Source organism: Malaya genurostris, chromosome 1 (genome assembly GCF_030247185.1).
Source record: "Malaya genurostris strain Urasoe2022 chromosome 1, Malgen_1.1, whole genome shotgun sequence".
Classification (NCBI taxonomy): domain Eukaryota; kingdom Metazoa; phylum Arthropoda; class Insecta; order Diptera; family Culicidae; genus Malaya; species Malaya genurostris.
In genome coordinates this window covers 8114074-8130441 of record NC_080570.1, presented here as the reverse complement: position 1 = coordinate 8130441, position 16368 = coordinate 8114074, and the positions used below count along the sequence as shown (strand labels likewise).

The following is a 16368-nucleotide window of genomic DNA, read 5'->3' as shown; positions in this document are numbered from 1 at the left end:
ATGTCAAACCCACGCGATGACATCCAACTGGAAGTGTTTTTATTTTAATTTGCCTTATTCTCGATAAAAGTTTGCGTATGTCGGAGTAGAAACGCTCTTTGTCACATGCTGATGACGACATTCAACGCACATCTCAAAACTCCAACTGACTGGAGACCATTTGTCTAGCAGGTAGTCGAAGGTAGATAAACTACATTACTGTGGATTGGATGTGTAGGAGAAGGAGGAGGAGGAGGAGGAGGAAGATCGTGATGATGATAGGACGGAGACCAGAGGAGACGTGGCAAGGTCCGAGATTGCCGAGAATGGACGTGTTGACGTTACCGACTACGAGTCACGTGAAAAATGATTGCATTGCTCGAAAGGTGAATTGGTTAACGTATAAGGACACTTTCGATGAGATTTCAATGGGCTTTTATTGACCGAGAGAGTCGGATGCACTTTGTTATGTGCTAATGAAAGATTGTGCTCATCACGTTATTGCTGTAATACTTTTGAAATATTTTTACTTGTATTCAGATAAAAACATACAATAAATCAAGGGTCATCCGATAGAAGCTTATTAGCTAGGGAGAATGGAAATGCCAAATTCCTTTTGTTAACAAAATTGCGGTTTCTGCTTTCTACAATAATCATCTGATTGATTCACGTTTTACAATATAATACACTAAGGTCTTTTTTTACGCGGATTTCCGAGGTTATGCGGTTTTTTTTGCACGGATTTCCCATGCGACTTTTCAAAGTTATGCGATTTTCTTGTTTTGTCGTAGAAATACATGGAACTTCGAGATCTGGTGTTATCTCGATTTTTTAAAGTCAACTCTCTGACACTTTTGATTTTTATTAAAAAAAAATATTTTTCGAGATAACACCAGATCTCGACGTTTCATACATTTCTGAGGCCTTATGGCATTTAAAAAAAATATCTATTTCGAAAACCTCAAAATTTCTCCAAGTCCCAAGTTCGATTTTTTTAACAAATTTTTGTCGAGATCTTGGTTTTTGAAGACAATTTGCAATAAAAATTTTTTGCTGAGTTTTGCCTTTTTTTTACACGGATTTCCCACGTAAAACATGATCTGTGTATAAACATTTTAAATAGTTGCAATTCGATAATTGCAATCTAAAATACAAACAACTGGACGAGAAACCCTTTTTGTAAATTCTCTTCTTTTTCTTCTGTACGGTATGAATTTGTTTTCCTAGCTGTTTCCTTTATGGTAGAAATAGGAATCCTTACTCCTAAAAATGCCTTGAAAATGACGCGCTCTTCTCCCTACAATAATCATCTGATGAATTCGCGTTTTGTGTGGTAGTATCATCAGAGCAGATAGATAGGGAGAGTGAAAATGCCAAATTACAACAATTGAAAATTCGTTCGCAGAGCACGGCTCTTCTCTCTACAAAAAATTATCGGATGAATTTGCGATTTACTATATAACACAAAAAACAACCGAGGACCGAATGTCATGTACCATTCGAATCAGTTCGTCGAGATGTCGCAAAATGTCCATGTGTATGTGTGCAAAAAATATTCTGCAAATTTCTCGGAGATGGCTGAATCTATTTTTACTAACATAGATTTAAAGAAAAAGGTCTAACTATTTCATACAACTATTCCATTTCGGTTCTGGAATTACAGGGTTATAAGTGATTTTTTTTATTTTGAAAGTTTTTTTTGAACACATGATGACGTAACACGAATAAAGTCCTTTCATCTAATCATATGATTCTTATATTGTGCATGTTTTGTTAGTTAATGACAAAAAAAAATATTTCCGATTTATCAATTTGGGAAATTGAGCTATTTCGACAAAATTCATTTTGTCGACAGACAATTTTGTGCAAAGTGGTTTGCCGACAGTCATTTCATCGAAAAAAAAGTTTTTTCGCCAAAAGTTTTTCCCCTGATAGCCATTTTGCGAAACTTGCTTCGCCCAGAATTCGATTAACCGGAGATTATTTCATCGAAGGTCGTTCTGCCGTTTTCACAAAATTCGGTTAAACGAACGGTCGTTTTGCCGAAATCCATTTCACCGAAAGCCGTTCCGTCATAAGTCATTTAGTTGGAAATCGTTTTGTCGAAAGTTTTTTCACCGATACGTATCGATAAAAGCCGTTTCATCGTTTCATTTCAAAGGAAGTGATTTTGCCAAAAGTCATTGCACTGAAAACCGTTTTGCCGAAAATCTTTTCACTGAAATCGTTCTTGGAGAAAATCATTTCATCGATCTGAAAGCCTTTTGGCCGAAAAGTATTGCGCTGACTCTCGATTACAAGATAGTCATTTTGCCGAAAGCCGTTTCAAGAAATTTTATCCGACTGAATGTTGTTTTGGAAATCATTTCACTGAAATCATTTTCGAGGAAAAGTTGCCAATCCGACAGTTATTTCGTTGTAAGCCGTTCTGTCGAATGTGAATGAATAATTTTGCCGAAAATCATTCAATAGATACCCGATTTGTCGTGTCACTTAACCGAAAGTGTTTCTACCGAAAATAAATTTACCGAAAGCAATTTTGCTGAAAGTAATATCGCCGAAAATCATTTCACTATCATTTATCATCCAATTCATTCGCTGAAATTCTGTCTTCAAACTCCGTCAATACGATAGTAATTTCGCAGAATGAATCCATTTGCCGAAAGTCGTTCTGCCAAATCGTACATTAACTTTTCAATTTTCTCCAATGTCTCAATCGGACAAGTCAACGGAAGAATGATGAAGACCAGGATTATATTGAACTTTTTCAGCACTAAATCAAACTTTCAAATTTAAGGAGGGGTAAAAATGACTGTTTTATGAAAATATCAAATAAGCTTAATTACATATCCAGAAAAAAATTAGCCCAGGTTGGCGGTTCAATGCATAGGGCACTGGTCTTACAAATCAACTGTCGTATGTTTGAGCCTCGACCTGGAAGGATTCGTAGTGTCAGTAGAATTGTAGCACCAGTCATGCAATGGTTCTGTACGTATTTTCCGAACTACGTTCTTTTCAATTGCATATGTGGATTTCCGTTGCCTATAAATTTCATAATTGTTTTGCTGTGTTTACTTCGGAAAGTTTCGGAGGATTCCGAACCGTACTTCAGCACAGAACTGAAACATGGTAGGAAAAAGCCACCCTGAAAATAGTGACCCAGCTCGTCTAATCATGGTAATCAAAGCTGAAACGAAACAGACGTCGGATCAAATCAAGATTGACCGTGACAATGTCCGGAAGAAGAAGCTGTCTAACTTCGCTTAAAAGTGTTTCATCTGGCAGGCGATCTGTGGTTGTGGCAAAATGAGTCCGCTGTATATCACTTATTACTCGTATAACGAGTAAATTCGAAGGAATGAATGCACTCAGATGCGTTTCTTGTACTAAGTCTAGTCTCAAAAGTAAAGGAAAATTAATTGAATTTTAAGAAAGATCAATTAAAACAATATAAACAAATTTGTCCCGTTCAAAATCGAAAAAACCGTATCAAGATAGAGGTTTTGCTTATAACAAACAGGTTTTGCACAGTTTTGAGTGTCATATTTTTTTCGCATACAGTTTTTATGATTCATGCTGTTTTTTTTATGAACTTTAAAATTTACTATGAATTAAATGCAGTTCATATCACAAGCTAATGAAAGACCTCAAGACAAGACACGAACCCGTAGCTCTGTCGCATGAGAATTTTCTTCTTCGCTATTCTATCCTTCAACAATTTCCTAGTTTGTCTTTCTATCTGATATAACAAAATAGCTTTTCTGTTCTACGTTTAAAAAATTAAGGACCCAATGGATAATATAATACTTGGTGCCGCTTCGAATTATTTACATTTGTTTTCCGTTGGAATCATTCATTGATAACAACATCATCTATTCACGCTTACAAAAAGTTACTCAAAAAATGAGTAAGATCCTATTCATATTCAGAAAAAAGAGAAACAAATCTGAAATAGAGTAGTTGTTCAGTTATTCAAATTTTGCTTCTTGAACTAAATACTGCTTAATTTGGAAGTAGAAATTACTTAAGATCATTCATGGTAATTGGCGGTAACTACTCAAATTTGGACATTTTCATATAACGTTCGAAAATGAAAATGTTCCAACGTTGATTGCAAAAAAATCACAGCAGTTAACCTCAAAATGTGTTCACTTACAAGTAAAGAAGAAATTATAAGAGTGAAAAGATACTATAATCGACGACCCTAAAACTTTATTTCTTTTGTCTAAAAATTGTCACTGTACCGAATCAGTAACCTTCTAAACTTGAGAGACTGTCGGTCTCGCTGTGCCTTTGCATGAAGGCAGCATCGATAATTAGATTGAAAGATGATACCTACACGAAGGTTTCGTTCTATTGATGTATTATTATCCAAGGGTTTAACCAAATTTTCAATTTTATTTGAGTATCGTCTTCTTCTGGTTAGTGCGGTGCGGCTCCAAAAGAGATTGTTTGCGCCCTATAGTAATTCCGCTTGAACTGCTAAGCTCAGAGGTAAAGCGTGACCCTATTTAGGTAACACTTATTATTAGGCATTTTCCAGAATTTTAATACTTTTGCAATGTACACGCTTAAAAAAGGTTACTCAAAAATGAGTAAAACTTTACTCACTAGCAAAAAAAGTGGAACAAGTAGTTCCTTAGTTACTGCAATTTCAATTTGTTTCACTAGAAAAAATGTTTGAGTAAAATTTTCTCGTTTAATACTTTATTTTAACATAAGCTAAAAACAGAATAATTAGCACTCAAATTTGGATGATTTTTTTTTTACATATATAACAAAACTCATATATAAGTATTAGCGTGCCAATATTTTGGGGTCATCTTTAATTTCGTGCCCAAAAGTTTAAGTACCTCAAAAAAAGTCCCTATGCAAATTTGAGCTAAATCGGATATAGGCATAGCGTTCCGCCCGGCGGTGAAAGTTTGTCTTAAAATGGCATGAAACGTCGAGATCTAGTGTCTTCTCGTAAAAATGTTTTTTTTAAATCGACTTTCTGGGACTTTTTTTTAGATTTCCGAAATCGATTTTTTTATTGTCGAATGTCTTAAAATTGCATGGATTTTTTTTTAGATAACACCAGATCTATTCTAAATCAGTCTAAAAAAGTCGATTTCCTCAAAAAAAAAATTTTTTTTAGAGATGTCACTTAATCTCGACGTTTCATGAAATTCCAAATCTTTTGCATCAGAAAAAATAGATTCTCTGCATTCTAGTTAAGATCTGAAATTTAAACAGCGGAATAAAAGTATGCGACTCCACTAACAAAAATTGGCGTCTGTTGCTACAAATGGTTATTACGACTTTTAGACTGATCTTTCGAAGAACAACATGAAAACGAATTCTTACGTTAAACTCAAATTTAGAGTAAGAGTTACTCATCGTCATTGATGGTAACTACTCAAGTTTTTATGTTTGCGTGTATCATTTGCAATTGAGCAAGTGATACTCAAACTCTAAGTAACTTTTTATGAATGTGTAGTGAGAAATCTCTACGCTCAAAATAATAATCATGTTATAGTTACGTGAAAAGTTATGTGAATATTTTCCACTCTTCTTTTCACGTAGGTTTTAATGGACTGGCATTTTGAAACTGTTTAATGCATAATCCAGTAAAAGTTACGTGTTTCATAGGTAAAATGTAATGTATTGTTCATATCACATTTACCTATCAGTTCATATCAAATTTAGATACCTGAGGATTACTATTTTATATATGAATATACTATGAAAAATAAAACATTTATTTCAGAAAATCAGCATATAATTTCAATAGCTTAAAAAGCAACTAATAACGTCGTGGTATCTCAAATCGACAAGCCTCCAGAAATCGTTTTTGTTGTCACTGCCATCCAACCGAAGCCGAAGTCGAGATCCGAGAACTCCCCCAACACTACCGACGCAATTTGATGTCGCATTACATGGTTCCAGTGTCTCTAGCTTTATGCCGATTTTGAACTCGTTTTTCGGTGGACCAACGGCATTTGAAGCAATCGGCATTCATTTTCGTCGCGTAAAATATTCAATTTGACATTTGAAACCATTTTACGTTATTTTTCAAGTGAATCGAACGTGAATTTTTATTTGAGTGTAACTAACGTGTGTGAATCTGCATTTAATCACTGACTTTTTTACATGGAATATGAAAATTTCTGAAGGGCTGCCCTTCTAGTACGTCACCTTCAGAACGAACAGCTCCGGAAAGATTCTGGACGGAGTAGGCATTGGTATCGACGTGTTAACTTCTGTCAACATTTTTCAGTTGAAATTGACGCTTCCCAGTAGACTTATCATTCTCTTGTTAACACCCTCGATCAGGAACGTGTTTTGCACAAAATTATTCAACTATTCAAGTGTACTTCAGCCAAGGTTTAATCAGCTTAGGTTAAATGTTCTCGGTCGGTGTGAGATATGATTTATTGTTGCTTTAGTATTAACACGGTTGTGAATTTGACCTTTGCTGGTACACGATAAAATGTTTTGCTTTTTTTCAGATGCATCAACTGACAAGCGAATCGTTTATCGGACAGTAAAATATAATCATGCTGACAGAAGATTAGTTTTTTGATTGCTCCAAAATGAAAAAAAAAAGCACTTACAGCTGCAACTCTTGCCAAACTGCTCAACATTTCAGTGGAAATCTGCTTTCTTTCGTACTTCTCTGAGTGAGTCTCTGTCCTGCGACTCCGAAGACGTTTTAACCAGTTACATTTGGTAGACGAACAGTCTCTTACAGATACGTCAGTTATTTATTCACGTTTTTCTTTCCATTCGTTTCGAATGTTGCCTTAAATGGCGTTTTTCGTTTGTATTTTATTTTCACTGATAATGATTGATCACTGTTTACACCTGTAGCACTTTTTTTCCGGTTAAAATTAGAAACGATACATTAATTTTTGTTTTAGTTTTTCTTAACAATCACCACCTGCAAATTAGTTTATTGAGTTGAAAAAAGCAAATCAAAAATCAAGGCGTACAAGTAAAAATCGTCTCAGGAAAAAAACATTAGATCAACAGTTATTTTCTTTACTGTGGTCAAACGGCAATGCAACGAGCCATAAAATCACCCATCGAGGTGCAGCACAATCAATTGCTCAACCTTGCGGTTTCGCTGAGAATCAAGATCAATGCGGGGTGCTGTTATTGCTGTTGGGCTTGCTGATCATTCAAAATAGCAAAAAAAAACATCGGCTCCCATCAGCATTTTCTTTGCCGAAAATAAAAGCTCGCGATCGTGCCGACGCACTCACCAGGTTCTCACGCCCCGTAATTCACAGTTCGATTGCACATACTGCACACACAACACCTTGCAGAATTCCCACAGCACACTGAACACTGAACGGTAGCTAGCAGCAGTAACAGCATCAGCAACAACCAGTCAGCCGCACGTGCTTCATCACACCAACCAACCCGTCCACCGTCGTTGGCCACCTACCACCGGCCACAAGCATAAACTGCTGGCCAAACCCTTCGGCAGCCTAGAGCCCGGATCGTAGACCAGACAAACCGGCTGATAGGTTATGCGGTTATGCCTCTCAAACCCTCAAACAACAACAACAATAAAAAACACTTCACCTTACGTCGTGTGCATGCAAAAAAAAAATAAAAATATGTACACACAATCGTTCTGACCTTTTTTCCACACGATCATAAATCGTCGTAACAACGATCCGCCGACGACGACGATGACCACCGCGATTCTAAAAAGAAATAAGCAAGCCCTACTCGGCTCGGGTATTCTGAGATTGCTTCTCGACCGTACCGTGACTCGAATGAAACTGAAAGCGTTGCTGGCAGTCAGCGAGTGGGGCCCAACTTGCGGGTTATGTTTGCTTGCTTCTTGGCCTGGCTTGTTGTTGGCTGTGTGTACTCTAGTCGCGCGGGAGTCGGGCACCTTGCCTTAGGTCAAGCGGCTCGCTCGAATGTCCCGCGACAAGCGAGAATCAACGAGAGATTTGTTTTTGGTGTGTTCTCTCACTCGGATTTGGTTGTTCGAAGGACGTGATTGAATTGATTGAAACCACACCTGTTAGTATCCCATATTTCTTCCATGGGCATTTTTCGACTGTATTAGTTTGATTTACTTTGAAGAATTTCAAAATCAAACTATCAAGCTCTAAAAAATAATAAAATTTTTTAAATGTCTTTACCGGACCAACGATAGAAAAAAATGATCCTTGCTTGTGGCATCCGAACGTATGGGAGAGACGGAAAATAGAACCATGCAACTTGCAGAACGCTTGCAAAAGATGTGTTTTGTTGCATCTATAAATTACTTCGATTGGTTGAATATGTTCCTAAATTGAAGTCAAGACTCTATACTTTTCAGCATGTTTTGGTTCTTGTCATTGGTGAATTTCGCGCCAAGTCGAACAAATGTTGGCAGCACCCTCTCAGATTTGAATGGAACTTTCTGAACCTGTAGACTTTGTCACAAAAAGCAACTTTGCATACTTTGTTTTTCCAAAATTGATCTTGACCCACTTTTGTTTTAAATAACGGGAAAACGACAAATCTTCCAAAAAAGTGTTGTACTAGTGATTTTAACAAAATCAGTCAAAATTTCAAGTTAAAATACTGGAAAATAATCCATATTGAGTCCTACACTGATAAATATCGACTTTAAAAATGACGAATTTCGCGCTAACTCAAACAAATGGTGGCAGTATTCTTTTAGAATTTGTTGAAACTTGCTGTTCATGAAGACCTTGTCACAAAAAAAACACTTTGCATAGTTGTTTTTCCGAAAATAGACTAACGATTTATTATTTTTTATTTGTTTTGTCGTAAAGTCGTTATAACTAAGTTCAGTTTTTGCAATGACTGAATGGAAACATAACAGAGCCAGCGAGTGGCACCAGTAGAGAAGGTGACAAGCGATTATAAATACACTCTCCTACTCAGTGCTTGAGCGGAAAATAGGTATAGAGCGAGAAGACTAGTGTTTGATGAACAGAGAAGATGTTTGGATGTATGGTACCGGTCGTGAGACGGCCAGGATGTTGTAGACCATGTTCGATGTACGTTCTATCTTGCCTAGTTGTGTTTTAGAGCTGTGTCTATCACATGGCTTAGGGTGGCGAAATGGTAGCGCGTATGTATGGAATGCATGAGAACGCAGGTTCGAGTCCTGTCTCTGAGCGTATCTTTTTCCAAAAAAAAAAACATCTTTTCATTCATTTGGCTTCTCCAATATATGTTTCCACTCAGTCATTGCAAAAACTGATCTAGACTGTTTTTTAAAAAGCACCAAACTTTTTTTACCAATTTTTTTTAAATGGCTGTAATCGAGAACTGACAAATCCTGCAAAAGTAATGTATAAGTGAATTTTACAAAATTAGTCAAATTTTCGAATAGAAACTTGAAATTCTTTGAAAGTACCCAACTTCAATGTTTTTATTCGAAAACATGACTAATTTTGTAAAAAATTGGTAAAAAAAAGTTTAGCCCTTTTCAAAAGCAATTTTTGGAAAGTGACAAGGTACTCATGTACAGCAATTTTTCATTGAAATCTGTGAGGGTGCTGCCAAGTCCGAATACGATTTAGCGCGGGATTCGTCAAATTTGAAATCGATTTAAAAAAAAAAACAATTTTTCATTCACGACAAAGTGAATGAAATTAGGGGATCTTTATCAATACCTCTCTTTTGCTACCTAAGACTGAAAGTGCTCGGTGATGGTTTCGACAAAAAAAAATAAATTCCCTAATCAGTCTGCAAGTGTTTTTTTTTTGCGGTTACGAAGAATGGTCATGCATAGGTCAAACAAAATGTTAGACATTGAATTAAAATTCCAGTGAATAGACGAATTTTTTCGAACATTTTTGAAACAAAAAAAAAACGAATTTGTGTTTGTCTAGTAGTTTGAATTGAAAACAGTTAAAATCGATTTAATAATAAAAATGTATTAGAAGTACAAATTAGTTCGGTTCGTTTTCAAAAGATGGCTCTGGATGTTATGAATATTGAACAATAACAGCTGATGTCAACATCTTCAAGATGTTAGACATCTGTCGTTCATATTGCTTCGAGTTTTTTTTAATATTTTTTTACTATGTTAATTATGAGCAATTTTGTCTTAACTAAGCAGCACTACGAATAGTTTTAGTTTTCTGTTTTAATTGGACGAAAAATACAGCTGGAGTGCATAAGAAATAAGAATGGAGATTTCAGCGTTGAAGACAGGCCTCGCGCTGGACAACCAAAAACTTCAAAAATAAACAGTTGAAGGCCATACTCGATGAAAATCCGAGTCAAACGCAAGAGAAGCTCGAATTGTTACTGGGGATGAGGAATGAATATTCTATGATAACCTCAAGAAGAAAAAAATAATACGCTATGCCCGGTCAATTGTTGCAATCGATGCGTTGGAGCCGTGCATTACAAGTAGAACGGCCGGAATACAAACAAAGACATGATAAAGTTATTCTCGTGCATGACAACATTCGGCTTCCTGTCGCAAAAGTCGTGAAAAGATATTTGGAAACGCTGCCATTTCGCCCCACCCGCCGTATTCTCCTGATATTGCACCTTCTGATTACTGGTTGTTCCGATGAATGTAGCATGTGTGTTTATCTTCCTTTCACTGAGTCCAAATTGGTCTAAGTGTGTTTTGTTTTACAACGTTCATAAAGTTTCTTTGCTAAATCGGGTCTTACGTTTGCACAAAAAGCATGTCAACAACAATTCTGGTTGAGTCGTCGGATCGATCTATCAACCCTTGGAATCCGATATTTATTACCAAACAATAGCACTAAGAATTTGTCTATCTGTTCATCTTATCATCCTAATCTCAGAATTAACACAAACACAGCTTACCTTCTCATTAGGGTCGAATGAGTTTGCTAACGGTGGGTAGGCCGCCATCAACCAACAATCAGACGCAGGTGCAAGCTAATGCTCAAAATGCTTACATCCGACGAATAATTATCTGCCATCGACTGACAGCCGTAGACTGCCGGGCGGGCGGATGCAAAAGTTTGTTCTATCAATTGTCTCCTGCACTCTCGGCGATAGATGACAGATCTTCGAGATAGGGGGACAAATGACAAATTGACTGATTAATATTGTCTACACGAAGACGCGATGATTGTTAGTAGATTATTACGGTGACCGGTAGTCGCACAAAGTACAGGGTGATTTTTTAAGAGCTTGAGAACTTTTTTAAACAATAAAACGCATAAAATTTGCAAAATCTCATCGGTTCTTTATTTTAAACGTTAGATTGGTACATGACATTTACTTTTTGAAGATAATTTCATTTAAATGTTGACCGCGGCTGCGTCTTAGGTGGTCCATTCGGAAAATCCGCTTTTTTATCGACAAATTTTGTTCAGCGATGAGGCTCATTTCTGGTTGAATGGCTACGTAAATAAGCAAAATTGCCGCATTTGGAGTGAAGAGCAACCAGAAGCCGTTCAAGAACTGCCCATGCATCCCGAAAAATGCACTGTTTGGTGTGGTTTGTACGCTGGTGGAATCATTGGACCGTATTTTTTCAAAGATGCTGTTGGACGCAACGTTACAGTGAATGGCGATCGCTATCGTTCGATGCTAACAAACTTTTTGTTGCCAAAAATGGAAGAACTGAACTTGGTTGACATGTGGTTTCAACAAGATGGCGCTACATGCCACACAGCTCGCGATTCTATGGCCATTTTGAGGGAAAACTTCGGAGAACAATTCATCTCAAGAAATGGACCGGTAAGTTGGCCACCAAGATCATGCGATTTGACGCCTTTAGACTATTTTTTGTGGGGCTACGTCAAGTCTAAAGTCTACAGAAATAAGCCAGTAACTATTCCAGCTTTGGAAGACAACATTTCCGAAGAAATTCGGGCTATTCCGGCCGAAATGCTCGAAAAAGTTGCCCAAAATTGGACTTTCCGAATGGACCACCTAAGACGCAGCCGCGGTCAACATTTAAATGAAATTATCTTCAAAAAGTAAATGTCATGTACCAATCTAACGTTTAAAATAAAGAACCGATGAGATTTTGCAAATTTTATGCGTTTTATTGTTTAAAAAAGTTCTCAAGCTCTTAAAAAATCACCCTGTAGAAGTAGAATAATTTCAATAAATGATTTATTGCCTACGCGGAAATGCAACAAATTCAAGAACAAACATATTTGTGAGTACCACACTGTAAAAATGTGTGATAGAAATGAAAGTTTCCATCTTCAATTTAATCGTTTACATGGAAAGGTTGAATTTATAGGTAAGAAAATATTCTTATCTTTACCTAGCTTCGTTTGGTTTCGTGTATTTTAACTCTGGGCAGCCGGTTGCCGTGGATGGAAACTTTGATCTTCGGTCAATTGCACAATAACCCCAAACAGCACAGTTCTTCACTATTGGATTTATTTTACACAAATTGTTGTTTATATTGAAAAAAATACAAGCATGAAGAATGAAATTGAGCAACAATTTACATGAATGTTATAGAAAACATTTTGTCTTGAAAGTCAATATTAACCAAGACACGCTTTTTTGTGTGAGTATTTGTACTTGAGGAAAAATTTCAAATGCTTAGAAACCTTATGTAGACTCCAGTGCTAATATTACAATTTGAATAAATAACGGACAAACGATCTTGTAATGGGATTCTTTTTTTGTCAAAAGAAAGTGCTTGTTCTTTGTTCCATTCCAACTGGATTGGTCCAGATAACACGCAAAAGCCTACTTTGAGAGGCAAAACACAGCGGGCACGGGCACGGCCTGCTAAGTACTACGGAACAATGTGGTGGTGAACTGCCAAAAAGGAATTCAACGATGAATGAAAACATTGAGGTTCACCCGGGCCAGCCACTTCTACTTCTACTTTCATGGCACAGCACTGGACGCCCTCTTCTCGTACCTTTGGCTTCTCGTTTGTTGCCGCGCAGAACCGAGATTTATGTGTTCGATTACACGCAAAAAAAAGTGGCATATGACACATGCTGACGTGTTGACACAAGTAAGCACGCGATCCATTTTGTAAAAATCTCATACGGTACTCGACGTACAATTAACATACGTATGTAGGTCGGCCAGCGGCTGATTAGTCGAGACGCGATTCCAGGAATGCGAAGGAGCGCCCACGATCACCTTATTCATCAGTTTTTCTGCTTCTTGAAAACGGCGGTTAAATCGGCACTAATGAAAATAACATTTAGTAGTAGCGTAACCAAACGCCCAAAACCGCTCGAAGTAATTAGCGGAACAATTTTTCAGAAAATAGTATTAGCAACCTACGCGAAGAAAATTCCCCTGCAGACAAATGAGTTAAATTATTTTTTATTTTCTTCTCTCATTGCAGGTAAGACTGCGGGATAGTACTAAGTACTAAGATAAGGGATAGTACTAAGTACTAAGTAAAGGAAATACTGAATCTAGAAGTAAGTTTTGTGCGTTTATACCGCGTTTATACCGAATATGGTGCGATCTAAGGTCTACCATTTGCTCTTGAAAACTGCTTTTGGCACACTAAGAAAACGCGAAGTTTACTCTTTGAATGATGCAACAATGAAGCGCAATATCCTTTATGATTGTTCACACGTAAACGACTTGCTGGTCAAGTTGAATTGTCTTTTTTCAAATTTGAACTGCTAATGCACTGCTGAGTCGAAGGCGAAACGCGAAAAAAATATATGCATAGATTGCCATTTGACAAACACCCTTTCTTGTAGAGCCTCGAGTTCATGTATTCATCAGTTATGCAAACTTGAGTTTGTTTTTGCCGTAATTGCCAAAACAGAAATTTTCCAATAGAAATAAACTTTTTGAGTGGTACAATATTACTGATCTTAAATTTTTTTAAACTGAATTACGTTAAATTTTCAATCAACGGCAAAACCGAAAAACTCATGTTTTGTTGCGAACTGCGCACCTTATCAACAATTTTTACTGGGTTGGGGTCATAATCAGTTTATGGTGGAATCTGGAAAGGCAGGACCACAAAAGAAAAAACTACCAGCATAAAAGACTAGATTCCGTAAGTTTCCGTCACAACGCTCGGCCTCATTCTCACACAGTTTAGACCACAGTAGATAAGACAAAACAGTTTTTACACGCCTTATAGCCCAATTTTGGAACCATTCGTTGTGATGAACGTCACGGTTTTTATACGTTTTTTATGAAAATTATATTAGTTATGCAGATTTTTGCGTATTATCGAAGTCATGCGGATTTTTGAGAATTTTCAAAATTATGCGGATTTTCATGTGAATTTTTGCGGTTTTCTTGTTTTGTTTTAGAAATGCTCGAAACGTCAAGATGTAGTATTTTCTCTAAAAAAATAATCAATACTCTCTGAGACTTGTAATATATTTTTTCTCAAAAGTTTTTTTTTACATGACACGAGATCTTGACGTTTCATGCATTTCTAAAACAGTTGACAACAAATTTAGGACAAGTCAAATTCAATATCCAGTCGATATTTTTTCAATGTTAACACCAGATTTCATGAATTTCTGAAAACAATTTTTTCGCTTAGTTTTGTGTGTGTGTGTGTGTTTTTGTGAGAATTCACAATGTTATGCGGATTTTTTATGCGAATTCTTGGAGTTAAGCAGATTTTTTATGCGATTTTTTGCAGTGCGTATTCCCCGCATTAAAAAAAATATTTGAATTTACTAGTTTTGGTCCATACAAAACGTTCTTACCTTTTGTCAAAGGCAAATATCACGTCAGATAGAACACGCATTTAGTAGCACCCTTTGAGATTTTAATGAATCTGAGATTTTGTCACAAAAAGCCACTCTGCCTACTTTGTTTTTCCGAAAATTGATCTAGACTGTCTTTTGAAAATAAGCCAATTTTTTTACCAATTTCCAAAAAATGACAAATCCTTCAAAAAAAGTTTTGTGCTAGTGATTTTATCACAAAATCAGTCACATTTTCAAATAAAAATTTTGAAGAAATTTCTAATCGAGTCCTACTCCGGAAAAAATCGATTTGAAAAATTTTAAGCCGATTCACAAAAATGCCACTTTTGATTTTAATAAAATTTCGTTTCAATCGTTTTTAAACATTTGAAATGAGGAGAAAAAGTTTATTCTAACAAAAGCTTTTTGTTGCTCAAACTGATTTTTTTCGTTTTTTTTTATCGAAAACTAAATCAAACTGAGAGACCAAATTATTCAATTCAACTCATTTTGTAAGGATATTTCGTAGAATACTCCATCGCTAGTTGCCCGATATTTGCAAAAAATATCAATGCTGAACACGGAGAAAATTTTTTTCCCCTTGAAATGCTAATCTTACAGTGTATACACAGTTGACAGGGAACATAATTACCTATCTTAGGACAAAAATTCCATCAAAACAAATAGTGTGTTTTAAACGACTAAATTTTTAAAATCGATTTTTTTCAGTGTAGGCCTCGATAGGAAATATGAACAATTGGTTGGGAACATAATTGACTACTTCAGAACCAGATCGTATTCAGGGCTGACAGCACCCTCTCAGATTTGAATGAAACGTTCTTGACATGTAGACTTTGACGGAAAAAATCGCTGTACAAACTTTATTTTCCCAAAATTGATCTAGACTGTCTTTCGAAAAGGGACTATCTTTTATCCATTTATTTTTTTTCAGGTGGCTGTAATCGAAAAATGACAAATCCTGCAAAAATATGTTGTACTAGCGATATTCACAAAATTAGTCGAATTTTCGAATCAAAAAAACTAATCGAATCCTACACTGAAAAATTCGATTTAATCAAATTTTAAGTCAATTCACAAAAGAGTCCATTTTTTATTTTTAATAAATTTTGTCCTAAGATAGGTAATTATTTGCCCCATCGACCGTTTATTGATCGTAAGATGGTTACGCATTTACGCATTTGGCAGTACCCTCTGAGATTTTAGTGAAACTTTGTGGACATTTAAACTTTGTCACAAAAAGCCACTTTGCATACTTTGTTTTTCCAAAATTGATCTGGACTGTCTAAAAAAAAAGGCAAACTTTTTTTCATTTATGTTTCACTTATATTTTTTTTAGTTTACAAAATCAGTCAAATTTTCGAATAAAAAAAAATTGAAAACAATTACTAATCGAATCCTACACTGAAAAAAATCGTTTTTCAAAATTTGAAATCGATTTACAGAAAAAAAGAATTATTTTTGATTTTGATGAAATTTTGTCCCAAGATAACTAATGATGTTCCTTACTAATGCTCTATATATTGCAAGGTCACTTTTAAGTTTTTTTAACAAAATTTTTTCTTCGACCAACCTTGAAACTTTTTGTATATATCGCAGTATTCTGTGAATGTATCTCATAAATTGAATTTTATTACATTCTTGGATGATTTTGACTTTCAGTTTAGTTTAGTTCTCGGTAAAAAGACATTCGAAAAAAAATCGGTTTAGACCAGAAACAGTTTTTGCGATGATTTTCTCATATTAC

General features: G+C 35.9%; 2 protein-coding genes across 9 annotated transcripts in view; one reads left to right on the top strand and one right to left on the bottom strand.

Annotated features, from left to right (window-relative positions):
- LOC131431398 (uncharacterized) overlaps positions 1 to 16368 on the top strand; it is an 87216-nt gene that overhangs the window by 44722 nt on the left and 26126 nt on the right. The window lies entirely within an intron of this gene.
- LOC131431413 (uncharacterized) overlaps positions 1 to 16368 on the bottom strand; it is a 78732-nt gene that overhangs the window by 43969 nt on the left and 18395 nt on the right. The window contains exons 1-2 of one of the 6 annotated variants that reach the window (XM_058597130.1): positions 7612 to 7792; positions 6579 to 6904 (exon numbers count right to left, since the gene is read on the bottom strand). The exons of 2 other annotated variants lie outside the window; for them this stretch is intronic. The gene's annotated coding sequence lies outside the window, so the exon portion shown is untranslated. Of the gene's footprint in view, positions 1 to 6578; positions 6905 to 7229; positions 7589 to 7611; positions 7793 to 16368 lie in introns of those variants that run through there. 3 more of the 6 variants (XM_058597121.1, XM_058597139.1, XM_058597146.1) reach the window with 3 other exon arrangements.